Genomic DNA, 23,160 nt, shown 5'->3' with positions numbered 1-23,160 from the left:
ACCTGAAAGGAGGTTGTAGAGAGGTGGGGGTCGGTCTCCTCTCCCAGGTAACAAGTGATAGGACAAGAGGAAATGGCATCAAGTTGCGCCAGGGGAGGTTTAGACTGGATATGAGGAAATTTTTCTTCACTGAAAGGGTTGTCAAGCATTGGAACAGGCTGCCCAGGGAAGTGGTTGAGTCGCCATCCCTGGAGGTATTTAAAGGACGTTTGGATGAGGTGCTTAGGGACATGGTATAGTGGTGGTGTTGGTAGTGTTAGGTTTACAGTTGGACTCGATGATCTTAAAGGTCTTTTCCAACCTATACAATTCTGTGATTCTGTGATTGTCTTGTCAAGCCTGAGTAGGGTGGCCAGCAGGTCGAGGGAGGTGATTCTACCCCTCTGCTCTGCGCTGGTGAGACCCCACCTGCAGTACTGTGTCTGGCTCTGGACCTCTCAGCACAAGAAAGACACAGACCTGTTGCAGCCGGGTCCAGAGGAGGGCCACAAAAATGATCCAAGGGCTGGAGCACCTCTCCTATGAGGACAGGCTGAGAGAGTTGGGGTCATTTAGCCTGGAGAAGAGAAGGCTCTGGGAAGACCTTATAGCAGCCTTTCAGTACTTAAAGGGGGCTTATAAGACAGATGGGGACAAACTTTTTAGCAGGGTCTGTTGCAATAGGACAAGGGGTTATGGTTTTAAACTAAAAAATCATAGATTTAGGCTAGATATAAGGATGACATTTTTTTACCATGAGGGTGGTGAAACACCAGAACAGGTTGCCCAGAGAGGTGGTAGATGCCCCATCCCTGGAAACATTCCAGGTCAGGTTGGATGGGGCTCTGAGCAACCTGATCTAGGTGAAGATGTCCCTGTTCATTGCAGGGGGGTTGGAACTAGATGACCTTTAAAGGTCCCTTCCACCCCAAACTATTCTATGATTCTATGATTCTATGATCAAGTCTTTCTATTAATTAAAAGTATTCTAACATGATATTTAACATTACAAACTATTTTGACTTTTTATTTTACACAGAGAAGATATATGTGTGCTTGTTCTCCCTTTGGCTACCTTCAGAAAAAAACCCAATTCTTTTCAAAAGAAAGAAGTACAGAACAAACTTAATCCCATAAAAACTTGTCAGATCTTTACAGGCTTCCAGATGCACTTTGTTAACAGAAATAATAGAAGCTTGCATCCTTTGTATCATATCTGTGAGACATCATGCTGCTTCTTGGATTAAACCAATTTAAAATGTATTGAACCCTCTTTAGCTGGTGTCATATTTAGGTCTCTTTCCTCAAGAATACTGTTCTGTAGCTTTCTGGGAATAATTTTTCTTTGATTTATTTCTATTCCTGTGCCAATCCCAGAAGTAAGCCATGCTATTTTCTGTTAAGAGAGCCACTTGGATCTGTCTAATGCTGTCTTCTTTACATGCAATAAAATTTCATTTATTCCAGGCTCAGTCTTTTAATCTCCCTGCCCAATAAACTGTATATGTTTCCCTCTTCCATAGCGTGTCAGTTTGTCAAGATCTTGATTAACCAAATCTATTGCGTGATGCCCATGTGGCACATAATTAAGAGCCTAAAATGGTTTCATCTTCATTTTGAGATGTATTACATCAATATTTACTGCTGAAAACCCATACTCTAACTTTTCCTTTCACTATTAAACTGATACTGACTTGATGCAGACTTTAATTATTAAATAATGACTATTTTCTCTGTCCAGTACAGCCAAAAAGCCACAGCAGGAAGAGAGTGTCTGCAGTGCCCTGCCTCCTCTGATCTCCCCAGGATGCTCTGGCTTTCAGGCTGTGGCTCACAGTCACACTGCAGCACCACTTGCTGCCAGAGCCCAGAACCCACACCAGAAGATCCACAGCTTGCATGCAAACACACCCACACGATAGTAAACTGGTCTGCAATCAGGCCCCTAACTTTGAAGCAGTTTTGATAGCACCGACATCTGAACCCCATTGGCAGATCTGTCACCTTCAAGTGCAAAAGACTTGGTGTCATTACGGCTGTGACAATCTTTCCAGACGTGCTCAGCTGCTGGTTATAATCACATGCTGTAACCGCTTCTCTTGCTATTTGCAAACCCATTGTTCATGAACTCCAGGAAAAAAAAAAAGCAAAATTGTTTTAGGGGGTAAAAAATTTGTCTAACTGTCTTCTGACGAACAAGAAGGATTTCAAACAAAAAATGGGACTCAGAAATGCAACCATGCACTGGTGACTTGGGCTCAGGGACCCAATTTCTCTTTAAACACTTACGAATACCTAGCCATGTTATAAGCATTTAAATTCCCTTCCCATGTTGTATGTACACAAGATAGTTTGTATGTCATACAGAACACTTAGAAACAAAATGTAAACAGACTTTTTTAATTAGCTACAGTGGGAGCCTCAGAAATCAAATTCTAAAATGCAGGCCTGTGAAAGCTGTAGGGGATCATTGAGGTTTATTTATTTATTTATTTATTTGCTGGTGTGACACACTGTCTGAGAACTAAATTGACACTGTTCCAACTTAGTGGGCGAAGGAAATAAAAAGACTTCCATTCTCCCTGTACCATGAGAAGGAAAGTGGTGCCTTACTTACATAAGGAAATAGGCAGCAGTAGAGTGGAGAAAAACAAGTTCCTCCCATTCCTGAGGAAGCCAGCCACTGTCAGGGCCTGATGGCAAATGGCAGGAGAAATTACGTAGGCTAGAGATATGATGTTTTCCAGAACAAGGGAGGGGGCAGGAGGTAAGGCTAAAGTCTACACTTTGATCTCCACCCGAGGTGATGCTGCTCCTCCTGTCCAGCTCAGCTTAGATTGGAGATTTACAATCCAGCCTTAAGGGACTGTTTTCTTTTCTTAGATTTGATGGGTCAGTTAGGCTCTACCTTGGAAGATGTTGAAGACGATCAAAAGGCTGGAAAACTCTGAGGAAATAACCCCCAGAAAATGACTAGCACAGAAAGGGAAAATGCATATGGATAATCAGCAAAATTGAAGGAGAGCTGCAGGCAACTGGGACATTTGCCTTTTCAAGAGCAGTTCTCATAAACAAAGGGACTGAAACCTTCCACTCACTCCTATCTGTGTAAATAAACTAAAGGGAGGTTATATTTCTCCTCTTCCCTCACGGGCTGGCGCTTTTCTGGTAGGTATAGCTGATGCTGTCCTTCCTGACCTCCACCCTGGAGCGCTGCAGCCCAGCCTGAGATATAAAACTACTCCCTGTGATGGTTGCTGCTCCTCCCATGCAACTGGGCAGAGAAAGGATGGGCAGAGACAGGATAGCACAGCTAAACTTTTCCCCTTTGAACTGAAGGAAGCGCTAAGGAGAAAGGCCTCTATACCAGTAGTGGCTGTATTGTTCTTCCCTTTCTCCCCAGAACAAGGGGGAACCATGACTTAGACTAGACACAGAATCTTGAAAATTTTGCCATGCTTGTAGGTTATTAGATCTATGAGATGTCCTTGACCTCACTCAGATGACCCAGCTCTCCATTTCTTCCCTTGGAAGTCTGTGTAGCTCAGTAAGTACTGGTTGGTAAAAATGGACATATTTCCAGTTGGTGGAGATGTGAAATGGATAAATTCTAGTGACTGAATGACATGATCTTCAGTGTAATGAGTTAATCTATTAAATCATGAAAGCAATCATTTCAAAGCAAGATTAATATTGTGCAGTTGCCAAAATGGTGTATGCAAATACGATTAATTAACCATGTGCATGGTCAATGCATAATCAACATAATTGCATACCCAACATGAATCACTAGGGGGAAAGAACAAAGAAAATATTAGTGAGGGTTGCATGCAAGAAAGTGGCACTAGCATTCACAACATAATAACATGGCTTTATCACCCAGAGAGTCAGAAAATGCTTGGTCAGAGACAAGTGCGAGAGAGTTTAGCACAGCCTTGCCTATAAACAGCAAAAGTGTACAAATACAGAGGATAAAAGAAAAAAAGAAATTAACAGAGAAGATAAAATCCACTTTGTTTGCAAGGCAAAGATGAAAGTACATGGATACAGTCCTAAAATGGGTTTAGCATAACTGCAAACAGGAAGATTTGAGAGCCACATTCAAAAAGAGGATGCATCTTGATAGACAGAGGAAGCAAGTGCCAGATGGAGCAGGACCAGCGAAGAGCAAACTCCAGGGGAAAAACTAGAGCGAAGTTTGTAAGTGTGCAGGGTATGTAAGGTCAGAGGACATGGAACAAGACTAGGGAGAGTGCTAAGGACAGGAAGTCAAAAACAAAAGTAAAGGAACCAGCTCAGAAGTACAGTTCTCTTGAAAAGCTATAGGAGCTCTGGATCCCTCAATTTGTAAAGGAAACATTTGGGCTGATCATAAAGCCTGAGTATCAAAGTAATTTAAGGTGTGGACTAATACGTATTGCAGCAAAGAAAAGGAATATATGCAGTGCAGTGAATTGGTATTTCCCTCACTTTCTGTGAAAGATTTTGTTTGAAGTTATTTTTTTCTGCTTGTTGAGAAGAGCAGCATCCAGTGGTTGACCTGAGATCGATGTGGATGGGAAGAGAGAGCAGCATGTTTGGGACAGCAGGGTGGGCATTAACCACCCAAGAGAGGACCACTTTGGTACAGTGAAATGCTCAATGTCAGTTTACATTTTAATACTCAGAGAGGCAACAGACCCTTTGTGGGAGTCTTTTCTAACATTCCTCATGCCTTGACCTAATAATAGCATTCTTAATACACCATTTTCTAGGCTACTCGTTTACTATCCCTCTTTCCTGGATAGGAAGCATGAGACAGATGTGCTGCTCCAGGAACAAACTGGAGACCAACTCGTTACCCAAGGCTGAGTCCCAACTCTGCTGCTCCCTGGCCTGGAGAGGAGGGAAGGGATTTTCCTTTTTTTAATCAACTATAGCTTGTGTGTTTGTCAGCTTACCCAGCTGGTTCGTGTGCATTGTAAAGCTTCAGCTCCTTGAGTTACTTGATCATGTGAAGAATTAAGGATTTAATTTTAAAACACATTTGCTGTAGTTTAAATTGGAGAAAAAAGTGTTCTGCACAAATCCTAAGGAATCCAACAGCAAAAGGCAATCAGTGGGAAGCAAATTGATTCTTCTGGGTATTTTTTACATGATTTTCAAGCCAATAATATTATTTCTGAACATTCATAATCCCTCTGACTCACCAGTCCCACTTTGAGGACAGCCATTCAGGGGAGTCAGGAGAAACCTCTCCAGTCCTGTTTGTACCCCCTCATAGCCCAGCAATGGCTGCAGCAGTCTTGCCTGATGTTATAAAGATAAGTGTTAAGGTGTTTTACACTGGAACCAGAAAATATGTTTTTTAAAGGAATTAGCATGGTAAAAATCATAGAATCATAGAGTGGTTTGGGTTGGAAGGGACCTTTAAAGGTCATCTAGTCCAACCCCACTGCAATGAGCAGGGACATCTTCACCTAGATCAGGTTGTTCAGAGCCCCGTCCAGCCTGACCTGGAATGTTTCCAGGGATGGAGCATCTACCACCTCTCTGGGCAACCTGTCCCAGTGCCTCACCACCCTCATTGTAAAAAGTTTCTTCCTTATATCTAGTCTGAATCTACCCTCTTTTAGTTCAAAACGATTACCCCTTGTCCTATCGCAACAGGCCCTGATAAAAAAAAACTCTTCAAACATGACATCCATGTACAAACTTATATTCCTGAGGTTACCCCACTTTTTCAGTGTGAGGAGAGGGGGTTCCATAATAGAACCCACACACACACCACCCTTTGAAACCTGGGGGGGAAATGAGGGACTGTACAAGTGTTGGGTTCTCCCCTATCCAGTACAATTTAGTGCTTACCAGCAAGACAGGAGGCCTTATGGCTTCACAAGGAGGTGTTTGCGCTATCACAAAATCACTGAAAGAGAATGAGCGATGAAGAGAGGGGATGTCCAAGTGCTGTACTGAGCTCGTGCAAGGGAGCCCTGAGAGCTGGAGTGCTCTGTCTGGCAGCTGTACAGCTGGACATGGCTGCACTCACTCTGCTTTTGCTCACAGGGCAAGATGACAGCAAAGTCTTGAAAAATGAACCTTCTCCCATTCCCTGAGAAAATGAGAAGCTAACTCAGGGTATCTGCAGAAACTGTCAATTCCATTTGCTTTTCACTGTATTGCAGGATAACAGTCTTATTTTCTACTTGGCTACCAGCATCAACCAGCTACTAATAAAAAATCAAAATAAGGTCCAGACTTGTGATTTCGTGCTGTGCAAAGCTTGCAAGCTAGCACCTGAAGGGAAGAGGCGCACGATCCCAGGGGAAATCTAGGTTCTCCTGTGCACCAGAGAGTACTGGCTTCTTGGCTGTAGTGGACAGTGAACCATAGCAGAGCATAACATATGGAGACAGACTGTGCTTCCCTATCAGCATGTTCAGGTTTAGAGGGCAGGGAGCTAAAGAGCAGAGGAAGGAGCAAGAGCACACGTTGTTTGTGCTGTGGGCTAAGCCTAGTGCAGATCCTGGTGCAGCGTGGTGGGAAGGGCACTGGAGCAGGCTGGAAAGGCAAGTTTGATGGGTACCTGCATCTCTTTGCTAGGGCAAGACTAGGAAGAGGTGAGACACAGGACAATGTAGTTTGGGAAGGGCTGAGTTAACTTGTCATTTATTTATTTTTATTTTTATTTTAAACAGTCAGCCCTTGTGCAGTCCTTACTATATGGGTAATCCCAGTGTATAACTGTCAGCACTGAGGCTGGGACAGTGAGTTTAGGCATAGCACAGCTCTGGCTGCCAGTCATTACCACCCTTGTCTTGCTGCCATTTGCTCATCTCAGCTGTGTCCTTAGTGTATCCAGCTGAAACAACTGGCTCCTCCAGATGAAAACTGTCATGTAAGGTTAAATTCCAAATCTTTAGCTATGAAACTGAAGCAGGATAAGACCAACTTACCGTATCAAACATCAGAGCTAAACTGCTAAGCTTAGCAAGATTAGTATCAGCTCTGGATCCAGCACAAGGGGACTCAGTTTGTCTGGAGCACAAGTTCTTCTCACCTCAAGAAACCTGCAGAAAATCAGACTCAGTGCAGGGAAGTGATGGTCTTGAAGAAGGAGCTGAAATGTGTTAGACATCAGTGCTCTGAGACAGATGAATGACGCATCTACAACTGCAGCAGCCTGGAACATGCTATAGAGCAGCAGAAGCTCCTAGTACTTTCTTGAGAAGTATTTAGAAAAAAATGGTAGGCTAGAGTGAGTGTTTTAAGCTACCTTCCCTGGACTTGGGTGGAAGCCCTGTACCTTGGCTCATTAAATGTTACAGTGAACTGGACAAAACCGTTTTGATTCTTGTTTGCACTGTGGCAGAAATCAGGATATCTTTATGCTTAACACTGCACAGATGTATAGACTGCTTCCCTTCCTGCTCTGAAAAGCTTTGCAAAATGCAGAAAATGTGCGATATGAAATAATATTGTGCAGATGGAGAGATACACTGGAGTTTATTCTTCTTTCTAGCCACTCAGTTTTCTTTCAAAGACCTGCCTCAGCTTCATTCTCAAATTCCAAAGTCAAGCAGATGAATTAGTGTAGGAGAAAAGTTTTCTGCATTCTCCAATTGAAAGAGTCCCATTCACCCCTGGGAAAATACCAATTTTGAGAAAATATTTCGATTTTCCAAAGCAACATTTTGAAACTAACTGAAGTGCTTCATTTCAAAATGTCAGTGCTTAGTTTCAAATTGCTGTTTTAACTCAGACTGTCCTTTAAATATCACTGTGCAAGGAAATATCAATTTAAAGTAGAATGTTTCAGTCCAAAGTGGCATTTCTGGAGGAGGGTTGGTAGCAACTAGAGGGAAAGGCATACCTTTCAAAGGACAGATTTATCAGCAACAGTCTAAAATTTGATGGCATTGTTGCAAACCTTGGAACACTTTCAAGACTCAAAATCATGTTACTCATTTGTCTTAATTTTCTTTAATGCAACAAGGAAATTCCCAGAGAGAAAATGTAAATCTTTTCTTGATCTTCGGTTTTACAGAAATCTGCTAAACAGTGAATTGTAAGGATATTTTACCGTTCAAGAACCCTTACTTATTGTTTCTGTAACGTATAATGATTAGATTTCACATTAAAATTTGTGTCCTTGTTATTTCTTTTTTCCCTTCTAACATTTCTATTACACAGCATTAAGTTAATAATAATTTCTCCAACCTAAGAGACAAACACAGGTTTAGATTAAAGCCAGTAGGAAGTTTGCTATCAGCATTGATAAGGACTAGGTGCAGCCTCAGGTTCATTGCCTTTATATTTTTACCTTACAGTGTGATTCAGCCGAGTGTTTGAACACCACCTGATTCACAAGCTGATGACACAGGATATGCAGGTTCCACCATTCTCTTAAATTCAGGCCATCAAACTGTGAATTCATCAGTGAAAAGCAACTAATGTTGTGACTGGATTTAAATCACTAGAAAAACTTGTGTATTTTCTTATTAGGAATTAATCAGAAGAGCAAGCCTAGGAATATAATCTATTTCTGCATTTTATTAAATCATTTATATCATTGTTCTCTGTTTCTCTGTTTTACCTCCCCCTCCCCAGAAAAGAACACTTTTCTTTTTTGCTTTGAGGTATTCACGCCATATAAATCTCATCTTTCTCATACCATCGATTGTCATTTCTTTTGTTATTGCACTGTATTTTATATACTAGCTTCTCCAATTCCCACATACAGTAGGTGAGACAGAGACAAAAGAGTGAATCCTATCCACAGAGAAACTTTTTCATTGAGTGCAAAGGGCCACAAAGCTGTGGGTGGTGTAATTGTATAAATAATTTAAAAAGCAAAGAAAATAGATATGGAATGCAATTGCTGAACATATACTTTCTGTCACAGATGGTTAATATTTGTCTTCAAGGGAACAAAGTTAGTTTTATTCTACCCCCAAGCTGTTAAAAATACACACGCACACACACACACCCCCCCCCAGTGTATAGTAGCAATAAAGGATGAAAGTACTTTCCTGCATTAGCAGTACTAGCTCCAGCTGACTCACCTTGTCTTTGGTCAGTGTCTTTGTCAGTGCATCATTGTCATATTCTCTGAATTTCTGGTCATTTAAATACACTAAGCTAGCAGGTAATGTCACTACTGGAAAACGTATGTGAAAAGCAGCTTCAGTACTTGGGGAAACATCTGCTCTCTCTCCTCTCCCTGCTGCTTGCCTAAAGATACAGAGCATGAGCCTGGGGCTGCATCCCTGTACTGCAGCAGAAGGGTCCTGCCCTCCGGTACACAGATGCTGGGAGGCTGAATTTGTTACTGTGTGCAGCTGCTTCTGCACTGTAATGATAAGCAACAAAGACAAACCTGCATGTAAAGCCCAGCATACGGAAATGGAAGTTTCTTTCACAGACCGGGAGTGTCAGTGGGGTTTTGGACACACAGGAGATATGGCTCTGTCCTCTTCCGCCCAGAGGAGCCCAGCTGTTAGAGCTGAGCAAAGACATTGCACAGCCACACTGTACCAGGACTCCCAAGAGGGGTCCCTTGCTGCCCAGACTTGTCCATGCACAGACCCTCTTCAGCCAAGCTCAAGCAAATTTCTCTGCAGGCACTTGTATTTTAGGCTAGGATAGGCTTGTTCCACACAAGCAGTTAAAGCAGTCCTCATTTGCTGGGACAGCAGACACAGCTGGTTTAAAGCAAAGTAGTCCTGGGCACACATTTCACTGCACTGGTTTAAGAACACACTGTGGAGAAGGCTTGTCTGCCCAGGAGGGTCGCTGCCTGCTGAAGGAATTGCAGTATCTTGGTTATCTCACGTTAATTCCCCTTTGGGTGCTCATCTCATTTACTCCCAGTGGAGGAGATAGAATAGAACACATTGATGGGTTATCACCTCATCATCGCAATGCAACCTCACATGGCAAAGAAACCCCCGTGGCACCCAGCTGGATGTGCTGCCATCATCAGCAGAGGACATCTCACAACCACTCTGCACGTGACCTCCCATCTTGGGCCCTTCAGATAACTAGTCCAGCTTTGGGAGAAACAGGAGAACCATGGGATCTACTAGACTGATTCTCATGTGGAAAGTGAATCATCAAATAATAACAGGAATGTAGGAGCATTTGTTATGAAGGATGGTGCCTCTGAGGTCTTCAGTCTCAGACTTCTGCCCAGACTAGAGAAAAAACAAGGAGACTCCCAAATACATCTCCTTTCTCACACAGTTTATGTAGCACTGGTGTGAAGGCCAAAGAGATTTCTGTGGGGTATTTGTGGAAACCTGTTGTTAAATATCGGCATTATATTACACCCCTGCACATCCCATGGACCAATAGCCTTTACTGAGAAAGGCGATTCTGAGCAGCTCTCTAACCTTCCATCACTCCAGACTTGATTTCTTAGAAATCTCTGCACAGGCATTACTTGATGATCCTTTCTTTTATAGCACAGGGTCTCTCTACTGCAGAAGGATCAAAAGCTGTGCTGTATCCAATTTACCATGTGGTAAATAGGATAGACACATATTCTTTCTGTGTCAGAACACTTCCTGTAACTCAGTTTCGGGGAGACTGCTCTTACTGAACGGACCTTTGCATGACGAGCTTGGCTGTTATGAGATTTGGACTCAAGAACTAAGTTTTGTTCTCAGTCTGACTTTCCATGCCCCGCTCCCCTTTCCGCTGTCGCCTATAGTTGGTAAAGCGCATAGTGTTGTTCTGTTAAACAGCTCCTGCACACAGTCTGACTTTGTATTCTGCACATCCATAGGCATCGCCTGATGAAAGGGGGCATTGTGCTGCCAAGGGCTGCTGGTTGGAAAAATAGTTCTGATCATGTATAGTGCTATTGTTGTTCAGTATCACTGCTTGATCAGCAAAGCTGTATCCTAACTTCTGCTACAACATTCAAGGGAAACATGTATGTCAGCGAGGGAACCTGGCAATAAATCCCCAATGGCTTAAGAGCTGGTGAGTGGCAGTCCTGTATGAGATGCAAAGTTCACCCCCTTCCAAGGAGAAGATACGCAGAAAGATTTAGAAAAATTCAGAGTTTTAATTTCCTTTTCTGTGAACATCATGTCAAGTGCTGAGAAAGCACTCGCCTAGTGCAGTTCAATACTGATTAAGCCTGTAGAAGTCAGTCTTCTGCGAGAGATGAGGAAAAGAGAGCAGCTGACCACAGCAGTGGGCTGGGGAAGGCATTGGGAGGTCAGAAGAGCAGCAGAGCAAAAAGATAGAGAAGCCGTGAGGCAAGATCTGAGCTTTGAATTTATTTCAAAGCGGGGGTGAGATGTTTAAAATTACTAATTGTGGTGAACAAGAAGGAATCTTTGGAAGAGTGGTTAAGCTTAGCAAGCAATGATCACAGGTGGAGGAACTGTACCGGTAAAAACAGAACACACTGAAATTTCTTGCCCCCAAATTAACTACCAATTCATCTGATCTTCATTTGTCTTTCAAGAGTATCTGGTTCAACCCATATTATAAACATTACAATCCCACACTGAAAGCCGCATGTACCAGAATCATGACATAACCCAGCAGTACAGCTTCCAGTGAAAATAAGTAAGTTCCTAGCCTTTGCAGTAAGAAGGAAAGCTTATAAACATGACTGAAGGTAACTGATACAAATAGCTGGAAACCGTAGTAATGAAGCATATGAGCTGCCCTTGTATTTCAGTAACAGCCCTTACTTCAGCCCACTGGGTGCAGCAGAAAAAATCATCCCATAGTGTTGTAGGACAAAAAGAGTTCAGAAGGGCCCCCAGGATAGAGGTTCATTGGACTGTGAGAGGTCTCCTGTATTGTTCTTCCTGGGTATTACAGGCAACCATGGAAGAAAACTTCAGTGTGATGACACCAACTTTCCTTGGGTACCAGGGGAAACTGGCTAAAAAGAGTCCAGCTCTGCCTTGTCAGCATCAGAGATGATAGACACAAAGTCAATCCTTTGAAAGAAATGGAATTGTTTTACACGTTATATTGTGTTTAGAAGAGCCTTTCTACTTGCTCTCACTTGGCTGTAGAAGCAAACTCCCTCAGATCAGTTTCAACATTAAGCTGTTGGTGAATGTCTTTGACTATCTTCACAGAGTTGTTTTATATGCAGTGTCTACCTGCAATGTCACTAGAATATGGTGGACACACCCTCATGCTGCATTACAGTACGGACAATCCCCAGCTCTTAGACCACCATCAGTGGAGCTGAAAGTGTTTTACTGAGAAGGCGTTACAACCACATAGCTGATGAGAAAATTGAGCTATATAGAAGTGACTTTCCGAAGGCCACTCAGCCATGCACAGTCAGAACTACTCAGCAGAGTCCAGATCTCTGCGGTCTTCTAGGTCTGGGTGGTGCCTCTGCCCCATCTGTGCCACGGGAGTAGTTCTAGGCATCGCAGAGGCCACCTCTGAATCTTTCTTATGTTGCAGTGGGTTCCCCATCCTTAGCATAGACAAACTCAAGGCCAAACAGGCACTGGGAAGTGTGAATATAAGCATTTGGGTTAATACAAGCATTTGCCTGTGGCTTAGTGGAAGGGTTCTACTGCCTGAAAAGCTGCCACAACAGTGCTCCAGTTCGTTAGCCTGATCCTATGCCTGTTCCTTTTTTGGTCTTGTTACTCCTTTAAAACTGACTGTGTCACTATTTTGATAATAACCCCTCAAATCTGCTTTTCAGCAAAGGCAGCAAAGGCTAGACAAGAACATATCTGTTAAAAAAACCAGCTCAAATTATCCCTGGGTCATTTTGCTAGCAAGAATGGAGGAAATGAGCCATGGAAAAGAAGGATGGATTGGAAAGGGAGTGTGCTGGAGAGTGATACCTCATTTTACTAACATCCAGATAGCCATCTGAGTGCTGGCAAGACACTCAGATTGAATTCTTAAGGCTTGTGTGGTACATATGTCCGATGACTGTGTAGAAGTAAGAGGCTGTTCTAACACTTGGGTGTCATCTGCGAAGAAGTCACATCAACCCTCATTGTCAAAGCTAGTTAAGTTGGATACCTAAATTAATGGTCTGGCTATCCAAAACCATTTCCTTAGATACCTAAATACAATTTAATTTCACCCACCTCCACTGGAACATATATGTCATCATACCTGTCCATAGTGGGATCTCTAGGTAAAAACTGAACTCAAAACCAAAAAGAAGGGCCTTATTCAACTGGAGCACAGTTCCTCACTTTTCCTTTTTTTAATACAGCAATAGAAATATCTTATTTACTTTGTGGTAGATTATGGATGTGCGACTGCTAGCTACATAGTGCAATGAAAATTAAATCTTTGCCCGATGGGCTTAGATGGAACTCACAGGAAGCAACATAAATAAAATGTATTATTCATTTCTTCCTTGCTTATTTGCTGTTAAGGATATGAGAGTTTGCTGTTGGAGTGGCTTATGATTTTGGAGTGCAATAAAAATGAAATCAATGGCCAATATGTCCAACATTTAAAAACAATTCTTTATGCTATAAAACTTTATTTCCTTTGGTGCCTTTCATACCAACTATATCATAACAGGTTACGCATACTGAAAGAATACAATTACAGTGATAAATAATAAAATAGGAAAGGGAAAGTGCAATTAAAGAGTTACTGGCAAGGGGAAAAACATAACTAATACACTATAGACCAAATGTTTCTCATACTTAGTTTTGTAAAAGGATATTGGTGCATAATGATTAATTTGGTGGGTTCCTGCTGGAAGTGGTAAAAACTCCGGCATACTCCATTATCAAAGGCCACAATCAGCAGCAGTTTATCAGCTGCTGCATTGGAGGATATGCTAATGTTTAAAGGACATCAAATCAGGCCCAAAAAGCTAGTGGAAGTCTTTTGCTTTCACTGTGTATTGGATCCAGCTCGAGAGTACTTATTAAACCAATAACACACACCTATTTTTTTCATCTAGATCTCTACATCAAAAGAACAAAACCCCAAAAGGCCTTTTTCAATAATGACAACAAATCACCGAAGGAAAAGAAAAACTCTTTTAACTCTGCAAACTTGATGCCTTTCCAGCACTTTTTACTCAGGTGTCATTTCACAGAATCACAGAATCACAGAATCATATAGGTTGGAAAAGACCTTTAAGATCATTGAGTCCAACCATAAACCTAACACTGCCAAAAACCACCACTACACCATGTCTCTAAGTACCTCATCCAAACGTCCTTTAAATACCTCCAGGGATGGCGACTCAACCACTTCCCTGGGCAGTCTGTTCCAATGCTTGATAACCCTCTCGGTGAAGAAAAATTTCCTAATATCCAGTCTAAACCTCCCCTGGCGCAACTTGAGGCCATTTCCTCTCATCCTATCACTTGTTACCTGGGAGAAGAGACCGACCCCCACCTCTCTACAACCTCCTTTCAGGTAGTTGTAGAGAGCGATGAGGTCTCCCCTCAGCCTCCTTTTCTCCAGGCTAAACAGTCCCAGCTCCCTCAGCCGCTCCTCATAAGACTTCTGCTCCAGACCCTTCACCAGCTTCGTTGCCCTTCTCTGTACGCGCTCCAGTACCTCAATATCCCTCTTGTAGTGGGGGGCCCAAAACTGAACACAGTATTCGAGGTGCGGCCTCACCAGTGCCGAGTACAGGGGCACAATCACTTCCCTAGTCCTGCTGGCCACGCTATTTTTGATACAGGCCAGGATGCCATTGGCCTTCTTGGCCGCCTGGGCACACTGCTGGCTCATATTCAGGCGGCTGTCAACCAACACCCCCAGGTCCTTCTCTGCCAGGCAGCTTTCCAGCCACTCTTCCCCAAGCCTGTAGCGTTGCATGGGGTTGCTGTGGCCCAAGTGCAGGACCTTGCACTTGGCCTTGTTAAACCTCATACAATTGACCTCAGCCCATCGATCCAGCCTGTCCAGGTCCCTCTGCAGAGCCTGCCTACCCTCCAGCAGATCAACACTCCCACACAACTTGGTGTCATCTGCAAACTTACTGAGAGTGCACTCGATATTTCATGAGATACTTCGAAGAAAACGTGTTTTCAAATTGTAAAATAAACTCAGTGGGGGGAAAAAAGGAAACTATTAGGTTTTTCTGAAAAGCAAAATGCAGTAACCGAGGTAGTTGACTAATTGACATATTAGTTCCATTAGGCATTTTTTTTTTCTGATATAGAAGTTTAAGTCCTCCATATACAACAGGAAAAGAATAATCTGTTATGGTGGAAAACAACAAACAAAATACTTGCACAGAGAGAGACCAGAGCAGAATGCAGAATAAAAACAAGTGAGGTTTGGGTGAATAAAAACAATGGTTGCAAACAGTGTCAGAGCAAATTTAATCTGAAAATCACAACATTAGTAATCAGCAAAGAAGTAAATGTCTGAGCAAGTCCTCCAACAGGACTACTCATGGGGCAAGAATAAAGTAGTTTCCAGATGCAGCTGGTCAGGGTCTGGGTGAGATGGTGTCCCACAGGAGGCCAAACCTACTGCACAGGAAAGCCCCTTCCTGCCATTGTCCCACCTTCCTAAAATACTGCTGAACTAACCAGTTCACTTGGGTCTATTCAAAACCTTCCCAGCTTCAAGAGAATCTTCTTTCCATTCCTGTCTCAACCATCTTTCACAAGCTCTTTTCTTCCTTCAGTTTCCCGGATTTCCTTCTGCTGTCCCAGATTTTGCTGCTTTCTAACTTGAAGGTCAGTATCTAAACCACTTCCTCAACTGCTTTCTTACCACTGTATGGCAAATCTCCCCTCAGCAGGCATTGTGCAGCCAAAGTCTCTAGTGCCTCTTTCACCCCAGGCCTGCTAGAAAGTCTCCCCTGAAATATGGCGTAAGTAGAAGTACGAAGACAAAGAACTCCAGATTTTGGCAGCGGCTGCTGAGAACATGCTGAAAATATGAAAGTATTTTCATTCTCCAGAGGGAAGACAACTTTGTGATAGGCTTGGAGAAAAAAGGGAGGACTGAAAATCTTGTTGCCAACAAGGAAGACAAGCTTTGTTAGTCTGTTTTATTTTAACACTGCAATAGCCATAAAAGTTCTTGGGCAGTTATTTTGGATTATCTGGATTTACTTACACAGCCACCCACCCCCCAAAAAGAGACTGTGATTTCAGAGAAACATTAACTACAGAAGACAACCCTCCCTCTTCATTTGAACTTTACCAAAGGCTCTGCCAGGCAGAGCTGTGAAAACAGAGAGGTTTCCCTTCCTACTAAAACACACTACTCTAAATAATTTTTATATTATTTTCTCAAGTTCTAACTGAGCAGATACTTGGAGGGAGAACCATTCCAAAGGATGTAATAGTCAAGACTTTTGAACATAAGCTTCTTCCTAGTAATCTAAATGTGGTTCCTGCAGTCTCCTTTCTACATCTCTTTATAAACTTATACCATGTAGATAGCTTGATGGGTCTTCAGGTGTATCACTGTGTAGAGCAAATAAAGTAACCTTGTTCCTAGGCCTTGATATTGGTTCTGGTAGTCTTTAGCGTAACATGGAGAGGCATGATCAGGTCCAGTGTCTAAGTAAAGCTAGACAAATTCAATGTGGAGAAACCCACACATTTTTAACAATGAGAGTAAGTTATCAGAACAACACACCTAGGATCACAGTGGATTTTGCAGTCTTTCACTGAAGAATGGGTATCTTTCTAGAAACTATGCCACTCTGGGCAAACAAACATTCCACTCAACAGCTCTAGAGACCTTTCTGAATACATGCATTAGCAACTGTATGGCCTGTATCTCTGGTCTGTATTGTAAAGGATGTCAGATAAAATGTTCTTACGGTTCTTTGCATTTATAAAAAAAAAGGAAAAATAAATTATTAAGCCATTTCTTGAGCAGTAGTCCTACTGCAAAAATGACAAAATTAATCTTTTCACTGTAAATGTAGTTTATCGACATTTAGAGCAAGGGCTCCCAAATTTAGCTGCCTAGATACCACAGAAAGGGAATTCCAGGGCACTGTGCTAGTTGTAGAGTCAGTAATTGCAACGCCTTTTAGCTCATGCATCCAGCACTGGCATGTCTCCTGAAGCAGGAGCAGCAGCTCTTGGCTATGGGTAGGATAACAAAAAGATACTGATACTCAGGGCACTGAATCTCCATATCCTCAGTGGAAGAGTTAGTAAGTAGATCTTTCTATCCTAAGCAGAGTAACTTGTATGTGGGGATCTCTGTATTAGATCTTATATATGTTTAGAGAGGGAAGAGTTGGAAGGTTGAAAGCAAAAGCCTTCCTTACAAAGGCAGTTCCCAAAAGAAAAAAAAAAAAACAAATATCATTAATAACAAGATGTGACTGGCTTTGAAAAGAATCCTTGTGTTGTGAGCTGTGCAGAACCGCATTACAGCCCGAGAAGCACCAGCTCCTGACCTGGTTTGTTCATTCATGTCCCCTGTGGTCCAGTTAGACATTTACAACTTGGTTGACTTGGATTCTTGAAGAAAGTCCAGTTTGTAACAATAAATTCCCACTGAAATCTAAATTAATCAATGTAGTTTGGAATATCAAGCTTACTATGCAGTACTGTCTCAAGCATCAGCATACAGATAAATAAAGCATTTATGTTTAGTAAAACCCTTTATTTTAAAGATGACAAACTTTTGTAGCTGAAAGAAGTGCCAGTTAAGCAGAAAGACTGCAATCACTGGATTTGTGAGACATCTAGTGGAAAAAAAGGCTATTGTCATGGATATTCAGTTACTCAGGCACATTAATACAAGGAGAAAGATAATCCTACAAACACAACAACATTGAGCAGAAGGGTTGTGAGAAACACAAGGGTAGTTGCACCTGAGTGCCTGGGAGAACAGTCATCTGCTACTTTGAGTGTGTTTCCCAGAGCAAAACTCTTTCTGCTCTTCCATTGCAGTCTGGCAGCACAAGTGCAGTAGAAGAGGCATTCCCTCTGCTAGCTGTGATCTTGCACGTTGTTAGGTGGTAAAAACAGTGGTGAAGGTAGAGCAGCCCAGATATCAGCATGGGCTGACAACTTCAGCATGTTACCAGGGTCCTGTACAGCCTGTACTCTGCACTCACCTTTTCCTCTTTGTTCCCATTGCTACTTCTCCTGACCATAATGATGTAAGTAAGCTATAGTGGGTCACACTATAGATTTACCCAGTTCAGCATTCCTCTCCAGAAACTGCCCCTGAAGAGTTACAGGCCTTCCCAGAGTACCTTCCCAGCCTCCAGCAGTTTCTGGCTCAGAAACTCCTCTGCCAGAAATGTTACCTTTGTGTCAAACTGCATTTTCTTCCATTCAAGTAATTAATGATATATTTTAATCCATGCTAACTTTTGGCATTCACAAACCTATGCCAATGTTTTCCATACTTCAGTGCCTGTGATGAAATACCTCCTTTTGACTTCAAGTTTGGCACTATCTTATTTCATTTAATGTATCCTTGGTATTATTATGAAAAAGAGCAGACCCTCTTTCTATATACCTTCTCTGTATTGCTCACGGTTTTATAGCCATCTCTTCTGTTCCCCCTCTAACATATCTTTTTTGCAGGCAGCAGAATCCCTGCCTGTTTAGTTGATCCTTGAACAGATACTGTTGCAAATCTTTGCTCATCTTTGCCACCCTTTGAAATATCTTTTTGTTTAGTTCTGCTATGTCCTCTCAGCAACAGGAGTTCTGAACTGGAAACAGTGGTCATGATACACTCACACTACGAATTTCTGTAGTAGCATAATGGTATTTCCTTGTTTGTTTACTTTTTCTTTCCTAGTAACTCTTACTATGCTATGCTTAACTGCCTCTGCAAAGTGAGCTGACATTTCCACAGAAATATGTTATGAATCTCCTTCTTGGGAGATAATAACTAGTGCTGAATCCATCACTATGCCTGTTTTTTTCTCCAAATGCACCTTTTTATGTTTGGCAGCACAGGATTTCACTAGATATTGTATCCTCCAGCCTACCAACAGCATGAGGTCTTTCTGCAAGGCAAGTAATCCCTCATAGCTGTTTCTTGGTTTTACTGCCCTGAGTAATTTATTATCACATGCAAAATTTGTCATCCCCTTCTCACTCCCTTTTTCTACATCATTTAGGAATACGTCAAATAGTACAGGTCCTAGGACAGAGCCCCAGAGGACTGAAAAAACTTTTATTCCTACTCTTTATTTCTACCTCTAGCCAGTTATTAATCCATGAAGAACCATTAATCTCATTCTGTCATAGATTAGGGTTTTTTTGGACACTTTGAGAAATCTTGTCAAAAGTCTTCTGGAGGTGAACACGTGTTCACATAACCAAGAGCTTCTTCAAAGAGTTCCAACACATTCCTGAGGTGCTATTTTCTTCCTGTAAAGTCACACCCATCCTTCTCCACTACGGCATGTAAATCCATGTCTCTGCCAGACCTAATTTTTTAACCCAGCTTCTACCAACTTTTTCAATAAGATTTATTAAGACTCACTAGTCTGTTGTTCCTTGGTTCCTGTGCTGTTCTGCTAACATGCTTCCCAAATGCCAGATGCACATATCCCATGAAGTATTGTTAATTACCCACCTCTCAAGCACATGCAAGTGTAAGCTTCATGTCCATTACGCTAAACTGAGTTTGACATGGACGTGAGTGACATAATGAAGTGGAAAAAGTCCTGCCTTTAAAGTATCATTCTAGTGAACAAGGAATAACATGAAGACCATTTTGCAGTGGTGCCATGGAGCCCAGACTGAGCTCCCCTGCACTCTCTTTTCTGTCACGATCTTTCCTGTCATCCCTCATCCCCAGTGGCTGCCCCAGGGAAGAGCAAAGCCACCCTTGGGGGACATAACAACCCAAGAATAGAGGGCCAAAGACAACCAACTTCTACAGCCCTGAGACTAGTCTACATTAGAGATGGGTATTCCTATCTGAATGCATATTTGACAGCTCTGGTCCTTTTATCTCTGGTCCCCCATCCCTTGTACCTTAGAAATAACTTACCATTAAATCTATGACCACTGGGAGCAATCCCAGCTCAGGACAGGAGCCTCTCCCCTGATTTCAGTGAGCTCGTAAAACATACATCAGGTTAAACACAGGTAAATTAGAGCAAGGTAAAATGAAGAGAGACCTATTTCTGATCTTGACCTTGCACAATTCTTCTTTCAGTCTTTTATATCCAGTTCTGCTCTCCCAGTTCTCCTGCCCCTAAATCTCTCTTCGAACACAATTCTTTTAGAACAGGCTCAAACTCCACTTCTGCAAAATTTCTCAAGTTCCCCAAGGTAACATATGTGTTGGGATGCTCGCCTGTCTTCATGAAACAGCTAATAACTGGGGAAAGAGCCCTTAATTTCATGTATATTGTTAAGGCAAGTAAATGCAGGCAAGTAATTTATTTCTTTCTTATTTGAACAATATGTCCTGCAAAGACCTTCCTTCCCCCCTTAAAAATACAGTCCATGAAACAGGAGAGTTTACCTTATTTTTAATTATCACTGCACTACCGAGGTTTGCTAATAAACGCTGATGTGTTAAGATTAAGCAAGAGCACAGCCTGAAAGATCAGCTTTGTATCATGCTTTGAAGCTTAACAACATCTGGCTTTGATGGACTGCCAGAGAAATTCTGGGACGGAGGCTGCCCTGCCTCCAGTTGTGAAAAATATTAATTTACAGACAGCTAGCAGAAGAAGAGGAGAATAAAGCATGTTACATGTGTCTTCTTGCCACCAGTCACAAAAAAAATTGGCTGAGAGATGTATTCAAGTAGTTAACGGAGCACTGCTTGTAATGAGAAGAGACATAAGAGGGTTTTTTAATGCTAGAAGTTAGCCACGCTACTGCTAGCGAAGGGGAATTCAGAACATGCCCTCATACATCAAATCCCTGCTATGTTGTTTATGAGAAGCAATTTGAGATCAGGATTGGATTTGCAGAGGTATGTGAATTGTAAACAGTTTGCAGAAATGGCAACCAAGATTCCAGCATGCTTACTGTAGGCCTGGAGAGGTTTGTGAGGCATTATTGTTCTTCAAACTTAATTACCAGGTACAGTTAAATCCTAGGCCAGATTTTTATCTTACATCATGCAAGGAAGGCTGAATTTGATCTTTTGAAAGCATGTCAGTCAGTTGCTGGGAATATCATATGCATGGTCAGCATCAGATACGCTCATTTATGCTATTTCAACACTGCTAAAGGAATCTCTCCAATATTTTATGTTCAACCCTGAGATGAATTCAGATAACTATGGCGAGGTCCTTGCCTAGAGCCCTGTGCAGAAGGCACTTCTCACTAAGAAAGAGGTAGAGAGAAGATTTTCAGCAAGAATGGAAAATAAGAGCTCTTTTACAGTGCTTTGGAAGGAACTGAAATGCTTTTATGCACTAGTACAGTATCAAAACTTGTAAACTCACAAAGTATATGACTTGGAGAAGCAACAAGACCCATCTGCACAACATGATCAATTCAATCACAGCAAGTGCAGGAGTTCAGACTTGCAGTTCATTGAAAGACCACTAAAAGGAAAGCAGGCTTCTTGCCAGTGGGATTAAGTTGCACGTGAGAGGTTCCACCTATCAGAAAAGGCTGAAAACCCCCAAGTTAACATATTACCGGACAAAGCGGCCCAGGAGCAAAAATTCAGATCAAGGTCAGCATTTTCAGTGTTCAGTATTGCAAGTTTTAGCTCAACACAAACTTGCAGCAATTTCTAAAGATATGAGCTGCCTAAGAAATTCAAATCAGCATTCAGAATTTGGGTTGCACTGAGTACAGCTTTGACCAGAGGCTCTCTCAGCACTTCCCCTCTCTGTAAAAATCTACGCAAGTGTGCTATGGCAAGAACATTCAATCAATAAATGGGGATTTTTAAAGTTTAAAATAACACCAGCTGAAACAGTAGGCTAGCATCATGTAAACGTTTTTGCACTTTAAATTCTGATGTCAGGCATTTGGCCATTAATGCGGCCAACATTTTTTCAAGCCACTTATATAAGGCAGGATAAGTACCGGACTTAACAAAAAAATGGAAAATGCGCTTGACAACCGAAAATTGTTACGCCGAAGAAGCAAAAAGAGACCCGCAAGCAGCTTTGCACCCGCGCAGCTTTGTAACACTGGGCGACCAAAAATCATCGCGAGGTCCGCAGGACTCGGCGGAGCCAGCAGAAGCGGTTCGAGGCTGGGCTTCCCGTTGGCATGCCGCCTTTGCAGGGACCTGCAGTGCCGCAGCTGCGAGCCCCGGGCGCCGGGGCAGCGGCGGGGGTCGGGCGGTGCGGTGGCCGACAGAGGGTGCCGCTGGCCCGCGGTCGCCTCCTAGGCTTGCTCGGTCCTTCCCTGGCCCTGTCCCCTCTTGGTCTTCCCGCTTCCCCCCCCCCAAAAATCCCTTTCCTGAGCGCTTTTACTTAACAGGGAGGATCTGTTTGTGCTGGTTTCAAATGCTAGAGACGTTCCTCCGAAAGACAGAAGGCTACATGAGGTGGGAGAAGCTATATAAAAAAGGCAATACGAGAAAAGTAGAAAGGTAGACCCTGAAATAAAACAGCCAAAAAGAGCAACAAGTCTTGAGGGCACATCCAGAACGGGGGTGAACAAGCACAAACGCAGTTTAGCCTAGAGTGCTGTTTTCTCCACTTTTATTAGAAATAGAGGCAAAACTAGGAGAAAATCTGAGCAAGAGTGTTATTACAGAATTCTTGCAGATGTTAAGTTTTAGGATGCCTGTTTTCAGCTACTCGTAAAAATTTTACCCTTTGTTCTCATTTTTCTTACATTCGTTAGGAGAGATTTTTCCTAAGAATCCGATGAATTGCTGCCGACTATTAGACGGGAGCACTTTCCAAATATTTTACGTGAGGCTGAATAATTTCAAGATGGTTTGGGGTTTGACTTCCCATGATCAAGATTCTCATATTACCGACACGGGCTTTATTTTCATTATAACTTGTTTGAAATGAATGGAATTGTTCCAAATTAAAATGAGTTTGTTCAGAAAGAAAACCAGGTCTTTAGACCAGAAAAACAGAGTTAAAAGTTTTTAGCAGGATTTTGTGTATTCTGTTCTGTTGCTCTGCTTATGGAGCAGTCAGTCTGGGTCATAGAATTATGCCCTCTATGGTCCAATGTTTTTTAAATGTTATGTTAATATATAACCCTTGCAATTCTCAGCAAAAGACACTGAGGATCAGAGCTGAGTAATGCAATGATGTCTTTGGAAGTTCTTAAGAGTTCTTCCACACAAATGAACTTAAAAATT

At 42.3% G+C, this 23,160-nt stretch overlaps 2 protein-coding genes across 3 annotated transcripts in view; both read left to right on the top strand.

Moving 5' to 3' along the window:
* LIFR (LIF receptor subunit alpha) overlaps nt 1-23,160 on the top strand; it is a 201,632-nt gene that overhangs the window by 152,338 nt on the left and 26,134 nt on the right. The window lies entirely within an intron of this gene.
* GDNF (glial cell derived neurotrophic factor) overlaps nt 4,275-23,160 on the top strand; it is a 170,614-nt gene continuing 151,728 nt past the window's right edge. For both annotated transcript variants that reach the window (XM_075527473.1, XM_075527471.1), the window contains exon 1: nt 4,275-4,280. The gene's annotated coding sequence lies outside the window, so the exon portion shown is untranslated. The remainder of the gene's footprint in view (nt 4,281-23,160) is intronic.

This window comes from Mycteria americana, chromosome Z, assembly GCF_035582795.1.
Source record: "Mycteria americana isolate JAX WOST 10 ecotype Jacksonville Zoo and Gardens chromosome Z, USCA_MyAme_1.0, whole genome shotgun sequence".
NCBI lineage: Eukaryota > Metazoa > Chordata > Aves > Ciconiiformes > Ciconiidae > Mycteria > Mycteria americana.
Note: the sequence above shows the minus strand (reverse complement) of the source record. Positions and strands in the feature narration are given on the sequence as shown.